The following is an 11,485-nucleotide window of genomic DNA, read 5'->3' as shown; positions in this document are numbered from 1 at the left end:
CTGAAAGGTGAATTCATCTCCCAGTCTCTGGTGGAAAGCAGACTGAACCAAGTTTTCCTCTAGAATGTTCACTGTGCTTAGCTCCATTCAATAAAAAATGTTATCCTGAAAAACTCCCCAGTCCTTAATGATTAGAAATATACGCATGATACAGCCACGACTATGTTTGAAAATTGGGGTGGCAGGTAGCCTAGTGGTTAGAGCATTGGGTAAAGTAACCAAAAGGTTGCTGGATCGAATTCCTGAGCAGACAAGGTGAAAATGTGCCATTCTGCCCCTGAACAAAGCAGTTAACTCACTGTTCTCTGGTAGGTTGTCATTATAAATAAAAATGTGTTCTTAACTGACTTGCCTAGTTAAATAAAGGTAAAAATATGGAGAGTGGTACTCAACTGTAACTCGTATTGAGTTTTTCACAAAAATAACACTTTATATTCAGACCAAAAAATTACTTGCCTTACCACATTGTTGTCAATATTTCTTTAGTAGCTTGTTTCCAAATGAATGCATGTTTTAGATTTTTTTTAAATTCTGTACAGGTTTCCTTCTTTTCACTCTGTCAATTAGGTTAGTACTGTGGAGTAACTACACTCTTTTTAGTCCATCCTCAGTTTTCTCCTATCACAGCCATTAAATGCTGTAACAGTTTTAAAGTTATGGTGAAATCCCTGAGCGGTTTCCTTCCACTCCAGGAAATGACTGACCTAGGAAGGATGTATGTATCTTTGTAGCGATTGGGTGTATTGATACACCATCCAAGGTGTAATTAATGTATGAAAGGGATAGTCAATGTATGCTTTTCTTTTACCCATCTACGAATAGGTGCCCTTCCTTGTGAGGCATTAGAAAACCTCCCTGGTCTTTGTGGTTGAATCTGTATTTGAAATGCACTGCTCGACTGAGGAACCTTCCTGATAATCTTTGAAATATTATCTCCTTTTCAATCTCTCAATCTCTCGTTCTAACGCTTTTATCGTTTCTTCTGCATGTTTCACTTTCTTCTTCATTTCTTGTCTTTCCAATTCTGCTTTTCTCTCCCTTTCCATCTCCCTTTCTCTCTCTCTTTCCCTCTCTCTTTCTGTCTCAATAGGTTTGTTGTTCCAGGCCAGTCTTGGTCGCTGATCCTCCATGACTTTCTGCCATAGCCTCAATCTCTCTATCTCTTGCTTCATTTTAAAAGGTTAAATTAGTGATAATCTATGACCAAGACATACTTTCAAAGGATTTACAGAGAATGATACATAGAAATACAACCTAGACCTAGGTAATTGAATCAAACACTGGACAACATCAATAGCAGGGTTATTTTGATCAATTCATCTAGACAATTCATTGTCAATTAATGTATTGACATGTTTGAAGAAATTTAGACATTTTATGGACAAATACAAACACACAACTAGCTTGCCCATTCAGTTAGGGGTGTGAGAAATTCCCATTGCAATTTTACAACAATGTTGCCTCTGATGTTTATGCTTGTAGAAATTACTCCTACAAATGATGTTTCACTAATGCAATTATTTACAACCTGCACACATACAGTTATCAACAACAACAACAGTAATGATGTTAATTAATAAGGAAGTTGATATTCAACCGGCAAAAGAAAGGCATAGGGGTTGAGATAAATTAAGGTTAGGTTCAAGACCTAGGGTTGGGTAAAGGTAAAGGTTAGGTATAGTTTCAGTGAGGTTAAGGTAAGGTTTAAGGAAAGGCATAAAAGTTAACATTGGGTTAGCGTACCGCTGTCCACCGTCATTCATTTTCAGCTGGGTAAATATACACTGCCTTTTAATAATAACAATGACATGTCTTACGTGGGCCAGTTGTAGATCCACCATCAGTAGCTCCAGCAGATGTTTGAGTCTCTTGATCTGCATTTTTCTCTGATTCTCCTTCGCTTCTGTGACTCTCTCTGCCTCCCTCTGTCTCTCTGACTCCCTCTGTCTCTCTGCCTCCCTCTGTCTCTCTGCCTCCCTCTGTCTCTCTGCTTCTCTCTGTCTCTCTGCTTCTCTCTGTCTCTCTGCCTCTCTCTGTCTCTCTGCCTCCTGTCTCTCTGCCTCTCTCTGTCTCTCTGCTTCTCTCTGTCTCTCTGCTTCTCTCTGTCTCTCTGCTTCTCTCTGTCTCTCTGCCTCTCTCTGGCTCTCTGCCTCCCTCTGTCTCAGAGGTGGGTAATGTGTAGCTCTGGTCCAGGGCGTTACGTACAGCTTGCTGACACTGAGCCTTCCTTCTGCAAGCCGCACATAATGCCCTGGACCAGAGCTAGGTTATGTGATGAATGACTTACAGACTGTTCCACATGATAGGAGGGGGTAAGAAGCAAGTCCCAGTAGGAGACGGAGATCGTCCAGAAGAAGAAGAGGTGTCCATCTCCTCAGAGACTGCAGGAAAGGTCTACAAGTTTTATTTCTGGAAAATAAAGAGATGCCTTCGTTCAGCAACAATGTGTGTTTCTATGTTTCTGTCACTAGATGGGGCCATTGTACACAACATTTACTCACCAGGTCAGTGAATTCAGAAATAGTCTACACACTACAGTACTCAAGCTCTAGCCTACAACCCATCATGCATCAGCACAACTAATATAATAATACCTCATCACAACTTCATAATCACAGTACACCTGGATTGTGTTCACAAAGTGTTTCAGGGTAGGAGTGCTGATCTAGGATCAGATCCCCCCCGTCCATCAACACGTATTCAGTTTGATTTAAAAGACAAAACTGATTATTGATCAGCACTCCTTCTATGAGACTGTGAATATGAGCCTGTGTGAAAGAACCTTTCTGGCATATGCTGGCTAGACAGTACACAGACAGACAGATAGTCCGACAGACAGACAGATAAGTCAGCAAGACAGACAGACGAGTAGATATAGATGGACTGATTGATAGCAACAGAAAAAAACGAAGATATAAATGTATTTTATAATGTCAGAAAGAAAAAATATTTCAAATACATTAACGTTCACCTTCACATGTGTTATCTTACCATGACAGAATTATAGTCTAAGTAGGCTAGCGGTTGGTTCATGTATTGTAAAATTGTGTAAATATTTGACTCACCTCAAATCACACGTGTCAAACCGCAGTTTTAGTGTGGAACCGAATAATATCTTTGGCATTAACTTTCTCTGGTCTGGAGCTGTATTGTTGCGTCATTTGAAACGCTTGAGCGTCATAAGCGGTTCACCGCGCCTGCTTGATTGACAGCTAGGGGTTCTCCTGCGCATCAGTGTCCAAAAGTCGATATTGTTGAGCTACTCATAATTGATAAAGAAATGTATAATTATTTTCACTTGACTTTTATTTCGTGTATTTTTGCCTAAGGTTATTTGGTAATCTATGTTGTGTGATTTCTCTTTGTATGGACCTAAAGTTCAATGAAATACAAACAGCAACCATAGCCTAGAAACATTTCCCACACAAATACAAATGTGGGTGTTTAGTGAGTACACAAAATAATAACAGCACAGCCATAACTGTACAAACAAACATACAATCACAACTCTGGTGCACCTGTCCAGGTCGAACTGATCAGTATGTCACCATCACCAACTGCTGGACGACACCTGTTCCCCGGGGTACAAGAATCCAGTTGATCCGTTTTCAATTGACCACCGTTACCTCAAGAACCGCCTATTCCAATGAATTATAACCTCTTATTAGTTTGTCCCTGTGACAGTCAAATCCCAACCCCTAACCGCCTGTCTGTTGAGTGTGCCTGTTGATTGTGGTGCTCTCTTTGGATCTAATCTCTCCGCTGTAGTAGATTTGACTCATAAACGGATCTTCCTTCAAAATGCTTAAAATCAGCCAAGAACAATGACAACATTTCAAATATTCAATGTAAAAGCCAAAAGGTAGGCTAACATGAAGTCAGATCGTGAAATGCGCGTCAAAAAAAGAAGAATTCGTTTTTAAGCATGAAATAAATCCTCGTGGACCAGATTGACCCGCTCTCCCCACTATGTATTGTTTCTGAGTGAGGATTCACCCCCTTTAGATAATGATGTTGTAATTTATCTGTCACATTAATGACATTGCACTCAGGAAAGTTGTCTGTAGGCTATTGGGGAGATGCGCATAGCCCGTTGAGTTGTCACGTTCCAGTCCAAACATGACCTGGGATGTGAGAAGGGAGCTATTCTATAACACATGTAGTTGACGTGTTGTCTTTATATGTAGATTATATTTGTGTTTTATATTTCATATTTGATTGATGATTAGGCCTATGAGTTTTGATTCCACTGTGGCTACCTTGCACCATATTATCCTCTCTTGCTATATCTTACACTTTATGCCCTTGTGCAGATCTTCTCTCTAAAAAGTAGTCATGATAGTGTGGATGAGTTGAGTAAACTACACTGTTGTTAGCTTCTCAGTCTGTACTGTACTGTCCCTGGAAGACCCTCCACATAGTTCACCTAGATCCAGTCCACTTTGTACCGCTGGTCAACTAATCATCCAAACCTCTGATTAGTGAATCAGGTGTGCTGGTGGTGGAATACATGATATGAACTGGTTAGGGGGAGGACAGGTTTGAGAAGGGAAAGACTAAATGGACTTTTCTGACCAACATCCCTCTAACAGCCTGTCTGGCCAAAACCTAAAACCTAAAACTGACTCTACCCTTAACCCTAACATTAACCAAACCTTTAAGCCTTAAAGGTAGTCTCATCATGGGTGTGATTCAGCCTGAAGCTGGAGAGGCCAGCAGCAACCAGCCCGACCACTTTGTTACTAGTTGGGGATGGATAGTATCTCTAGAGTTACAGTGGGGCATTTCCATGTAAAATGATTGTCTACTAGGTATTTTGTTGTAAAATTGTTAGATATTACTTTTTAGATATTGCTGCACTGTCGGAACTAGAAGCACAAGCATTTCGCTACAGTCACAATAACATTTGCTTACCATGTGTTGTGACCAATAAAATTAGATTTTGATTTGATTTGAGCACCGACGCAACATTCATAGGAGCATGTGTAATTGGGTGTCAAATGAAATCTAAGACTGTATATTTTTGGGAAATGTCATTCTAGATACATTTTTCAACCAGTGCAAGCTTTGATATCTGGGTAAACAGATGGAAAAGGGATCTTAGAAAACATCACCAGAAAAAGTCTAAAAAGGTCCAATATCAGAACTACATAAAAACAGAATCATGTTGACGTTAAGACCCCTGACTACTAATATCAACACTTACATTTGTGTTTGGAGAAATTGTTTAAGTTTAAGAAATATTGCCTTGTAATTCCGCTTAAGATATTTACACGTTTGTCTCTGTGAGGAGGGAGGATAATTAACGTTCACAGAAGTAACTGTTACACGGAGTGGAACAGGGAAACCCAAGAGCAGACTCAGACAAGGAGACTGGGATGAGGTAACCAAGGTATTTATTGAAACACAGGGGGAAGGTGGAGTGCAGGCCACGGGAAGCTTGGGCGGGTTGCAGGAAACCAGGTGTGGAGACTGAGGCTGGAGCGAGAGGGTTTGGGACAGGGTAGGCAGGTCCGGAGGGGAATCCAGTAGAGTGGGGAATCCAGGGCAGAGTAGCAGTATGAGGAGACGTGGGCCTGGAGACAGACACCAAAGTCAGATTGGGCAGAACTGTAGCGGAGAGGAAAACCGTGTCAGTTAAGGATCTAAATAGTAACAAATGGATAGAAACGTAGACTGACTGAGCAGAGATTACGATCTGCCAGGGTGGAAGTGGCAGGACTGAGTATTTGTAGAGGTCTTGATTATGGAACAGGTTGCACCTGGTGGGGTTCTGCTCTGACTCCAGCACACCTGTCTCCCACACAATCACACACAGCGAGAGAGGGTGAGAGAGAGAGGGCGAGAGAGAGAGGGCGAGCACTGTGGGAGTGGTAGCAGGTCAAGCAGACACAGGATGAGCAGTAGAAGGTGTGGCAGGAGCAGATGTAACGGTAGAGCTAATAATTGTTTCTAGTTATTTGTCTGATATCAGCTATGTTTGTGAATTACTAAGTGATTAAAACTCGTAATTCTGTTACCAGATTGGTAACGGAATTACCAAAAAATCTGTAATCAAATTACTGCAATTGAATTGGCTACAATGGAAATCATAATTGTCACTAACCACAATTGGGTTACCTGGTACTGTCCTCCATTTTCCTGGCATACTGTTCAGCTCATAACTGTTTTCTTTCTCCTCTGGTGGCCAAACCAAGAGTGTTAAAACAGTCTGTCTGGACAATCTCATTCTCTCTCTCTCTCTCTCTCTCTCTCTCTCAAATGATTCAGTGTTTTACTTAGTCACTTTGACCAGACTGACTGATTCGTTTTTTTTTCACAGACACTATAATTGATTAACTGTCTATCTCAGGAGTCATATTGAGTTGGCTTCAGTCTCAGTGGTCACACTGCACACAATTCAGAGTCAAGCTTACTGATTCAGAATCAAACTGACTGATTCAGGATCTCTGTTAACACTGGAACCGCTGGGCCTCAAGACCCCCCCCCCCAACAAAATAAATAAAATAACCCAACCACCAAGACGTGAGGTCAAATGATGAAAACATTGGTAGAACAAACATCATTATCATCAACAAGTAGCCTTGATAAATAGTGAAACTCAGCACAAAAGCAGTAATGGCATGATAATTAATATAAGTCTCTAAAACTATCATCAAACATTTACACATTCACATTATATATAACTCACTGTACTATCAGTGTCAATTTGGAAAAAGCTATAAATTACTGGAGGCCTATGCTAAACGGTGCTACAACCATTATATTATAAACCACTAACATGTAAGCTAACATTGACTGAGATCAACTAGCCTAGAGCTAGCTAGCGCTTAGACAAGCTACATTTGGTTAGCATCAAGTAAGCAAACTGTTAAATGTATTTTTTGTAAAAGTATTAACACATTTTATCGTGACATCACATATTTACATATATTACCTGAACTAAACTGAGTCTTTGTTGATAGAAAATAAAACAAATAGGATCTAAAACGTTGTTGAAAAAAAGTACAGAAAGTTCAGACGCCATCTTGATCCCTTCTCTTACATGTAAACCATTAGCAACCTAGCCATCCTCCATTACTTACAATGGGGAAAATACCAACCAGTTTATCGCTCTGTTAAAACTCTCTTCAATTGTCTTCAAATGTGACCAAACTCATGGAATATGTAGTTAACCATGTTACCACAATATTTTGAGGGTCATATTGGAAATTTGCAAAATTACGTAACTAAATTAATATGGTAAAATGATGAGACGGAGAAACGTTATTAGTTTTCAGTAGTAGGCATTCTCCAAGATTGAAGAAGAAACCTCTAAGACCTCACGATCTCACTAACGCTCCCCATTGACGTCACAGCTCCCCCTTGCAGCAGTAATTATATACATTACTTTAAATGCAAATACCTGGGAGGCCTAGAAAATTACACAAGGGATGGCTCCATCAGATAACAAATGAAGTAAAACATCAAAAATATGACCATACATATTTGTGTGTCACATATACACATGGCATATGCTTGGGTGCCACCTTGGCATCTCTGATCTGCTTGCTTCAGTGGTGGAAAAAGTACTCAATTGTCATACTTGAGTAAAAGTAAAGATACCTGAATTGAAAATGACTCAAGTAAAAGTGAGAGACACCGTGTAAAATACTACTTGAGTAAAAGTCTAAAAGTATTTGGTTTTAAATATACTTAAGTATCAAAAGTAAATGGAATATCTCAAATATACTTAAGTATCAAAAGTAAAAGTACCATTGTTAACCATTTCAAATTCCTTATATTAAGCAAACCAGACGGCACAATTTTCTTTTTTTTTAAATGTATTTGCGGATAGCACTAAGATATATTTTACAAACGAAGCGTTTGTGTTTAGTGAGTCCGCCAGATCAGAGGCAGTAGGGATGACCAGGGATGTTCTCTTGATAAGTGTGTGAGAAACATCTGATTGGTATTCAAGATAACACGCAACATAGCACCACCACCGTTGAAGGTTTTCATCAATCTCTTAAATAGCCGTGTTCCAAGATCCTCCACCAGGGGTGACTGTAGTATCCTCAAACAGACAAAAGGAGACATGAGGGCCCCCCACACTCATTTTAGACCTCAATGGGTCTTTATTTTTGGCCCATTCCTCCCGACAGAGCTGGTGTAACTGAGTCAGGTTTGTTGGCCTCCTTGCTCACACACGCTTTTTCAGTTCTGCCCACAAATGTTCTAAAGGATTGAGGTCAGGGCTTTGTGATGGCCACTCCAATACCTTGACTTTGTTGTCCTTAAGCCACTTAGCCACAACTTTGGAAGTATGCTTGGGGTCATTGTCCATTTGGAAGACCCATTTGCTGCCAAGCTTTAACTTGCTGAGTGATGTCTTGAGTTGTTGCTTCAATATATCCACATAATTTCCCTTCCTCATGAATCCATCTATTTTGTGAAGTGCACCAGACCCTCCTGCAGCAAAGCACCCCCACAACATGATGCTGCAACCCCCGTGCTTCACGGTTGGAATGGTGTTCTTCGGCTTGCAAGCCTCCCCCTTTTTCCTCCAAACATAACGATGGTCATTATGGCCAAACAGTTCTATTTTTGTTTCATCAGACCAGAGGACAATTTCTCCAAAAAGTACGATCTTTGTCCCCATGTGCAGTTGCAAACCGTAGTCTGGCGTTTCATGGTGGTTTTGGAGCAGTGGCTTCTTCCTTGCTGAGCGGCCTTTCAGGTTATGTCGATATAGGACTCGTTTTACTGTGGATATAGATATTCTTGTACATGTTTCCTCCAGCTACTTCACAAGGTCCTTTGCTGTTGTTCTGGGATTGATTTGCACTTTTTGCACACCAAAGTATGTTCATCTCTAGGAGACAGAATGCGTCTCCTATCTGAGCAGTATGACGGCTGCGTGGTCCCATGGTGTTTATACTTGCGTACAATTGTTTGTCCAGATGAACGTGGTACCTTCAGGCATTTGGAAATTGCTCCCAAGGATGAAGCAGTCTTGTGGAGGGCTACAATTTTTCTCTGAGGTCTTGGCTGATTTCTTTTGATTTTCCCATGATGTCAAGCAAAGAGGCACTGAGTTTGAAGGTATGCCTTGAAATACATCCACAGGTACATCTCCAATTGACTCAAATGATGTCAATTAGCCTATCAGAAGCTTCTAAAGCCATGACATAACTTTCTGGATTTTTCCAAGCTGTTTAAAGGCACATTAAATTTAGTGTATGTAAACTTCTGACCCACTGGAATTGTGATACAGTGAATTATAAGTGAAATAATCTATTTACAATTTCATTCATCAATTATATAAACGATACTATAACACATTCAATGACGTTATTAATGTAGACCATAGGCTACTTCTGTATCTACCTTCTGCAATACCGTAATCATTGAATGAAGCAGCATACCATCCACATTTACAATGGTAGGTGTGGTGATGTTAGGTGTGATAGGTGTGGAGATGGTAGGTATGGTAGGTGTGGTGATGGTAAGTGTAGAGATTGTAGGTGTGATGATGGTAGGTGTGGTGAAGGTAGCATTGGTAGGTGTGGTTATGGTAGATGTGATGATGGTAGGTGGTGGTAGGTGTGGTAAAGTAATTATAGTATGGTATTTGTGGTAATGGTAGGTGGGATAGGTGTGGTGATGGTATGTATGATGGTAGGTAGGTGTGGTAGTTGTGGTAGGTAGGTGTGGTACGTAGGTGTGGTAGTTGGTGTTAGGTAGGTTTGGTGATGGTAGGTTTTGTAGGTGGTGATGGTAGGTGTGGTAGGTGTGGTGATGGTGGGTGTGGTAGTTGTGGTAGGTTGGTGTGGTAGTTGTGGTACATAGGTGTGGTAGTTGTGGTAGGTAGGTGTGGTAGTTGTTGTTGATAGGTGTGGTAGTTGTAGTAGGTAGGTGTAGTAGTTGTGATAGGCAGTTGTGGTAGGTAAGTTTGGTAGTTGTGGTAGGTGTGGCGATTAGGCTTGGGCGGTATCCAGATTTTCATATTGTCATACCGTCCTTCTCTCATACCGGGATTTACAGTATTACCAGCATAGCACATGAGGGGGTGCTAAAAACACAAGAAAAGCCTGTGGGCATCTATTACCAGAATGCTAACAAATTAGCACAAACTGATAGCAAATTCACATAGACGCTGTTGGCTAAATGCTAAGAACTGAAAACGAACAAACTAATAATGTCTGGAATGAAGTCAATTGAGTGGTATCAAACACATGGAAACCACATCTTTGATGGGTTGATACCACTCCATTGTCTCCATTCCAATCATTATTATGAGACGTCGTCTCCTCAGCAGCTTCCACGGTTGCAAAGAAAGGCAAATCCAGCTCATAAAGTTATGTCAGGGATAATCAACGAAGGACTATGTGTTCTATGGTAAATAATGAACACTGTGGAACTGACCTTCCATGGACTTGCATTATTTTCCAGAGAACCCATAAAGCCCTGAGTGTTTTTTTTTTACCTTTATTTAACCTCTCTTGTGTATGTGGGACTTGACTGCCCCACCTGCGGGACACACTATTCAACAGCCAGTGAAATAGCAGGGCGCCAAATTCAAAACAACAAAAATCTCATAATTCAAATTTCTCAAACATACAACTATTATATCCCATTTTAAAGATACACTTCTCCTTAATCCAACCACATTGTCCGATTTCAAAAAGGCTTCACGGCGAAAGCATAGCATTAGATTATGTTAGCACATCACCTTGACAAGAAAAACCACACAGCCATTTTCCAAGCAAGGAGAGGCGTCACAAAAACCAGAAATACAGCTAAAATGAATCACTAACCTTTGATGATCTTCATGAGATGGCACTCATAGGACTTCATGTTACACAATACATGTATGTTTTGCTCGAAAAAGTTCATATTTATATCCAAAAACCCCACTTTACATTAGCGCATGATGTTCAGAAAATGTATTGCCTCCAAAATTACAGGTGAATGAGCACATCAATTTACAGAAATACTCATCATAAACGTTGATAAACTTTACAACAGTTATTGAAAGAATTATAGATACACTTCTCCTTAATGCAACCGCTGTGTCAGATTTCAAAATAGCTTTACAGCGAAAGCACATTGTTCAGAGCTCAGCCATCAAAGCAAGCTATACAGTTACCCACCAAGTTCTGGAGTCAAAAAAAGTCAGAAATAGTATTATAAATCTTCACTTACCTTTGCTGATCTTCGTCGGATTGCACTCCCAGGCCTCCCACTTCCACAAGAAATGTTTGTTTTGTTCGATAAGCTCCATATTTATGTCCAAATACCTCATTTTTGTTCGTGCCTTCAGTTGAGTTATCCAAATGCGTCATGCTTGCGCATTTTGTTGAGACGAAAAGTCAAAAAAGTTATACTACAGTTTGTAGAAACATGTCAAACGATGTATAGCATCAATCTTTAGGATGTTTTTATCATACATCTTCGATAATATTCCAACCGGACAAATCCTTTGTCTTCAGAAAGGAAAAAG

At 40.3% G+C, this 11,485-nt stretch overlaps 1 long non-coding RNA gene across 1 annotated transcript; it reads right to left on the bottom strand.

Moving 5' to 3' along the window:
* Positions 1 to 1,033: 1,033 nt before the first annotated feature.
* LOC123728957 (uncharacterized) lies at positions 1,034 to 1,982 on the bottom strand. Its single transcript, XR_006760644.1, has 2 exons — positions 1,818 to 1,982; positions 1,034 to 1,166 (listed from the first exon to the last, which is right to left on the bottom strand). It is a non-coding gene; the product is annotated as an uncharacterized lncRNA (long non-coding RNA).
* Positions 1,983 to 11,485: the final 9,503 nt, after the last annotated feature.

The sequence above is a fragment of the Salmo salar genome, chromosome ssa19 (assembly GCF_905237065.1).
Source record: "Salmo salar chromosome ssa19, Ssal_v3.1, whole genome shotgun sequence".
Taxonomy (NCBI): domain Eukaryota; kingdom Metazoa; phylum Chordata; class Actinopteri; order Salmoniformes; family Salmonidae; genus Salmo; species Salmo salar.
The sequence above is the reverse complement of the archived record's forward strand: the minus strand, read 5'-3'. Positions and strand labels throughout refer to the sequence as shown.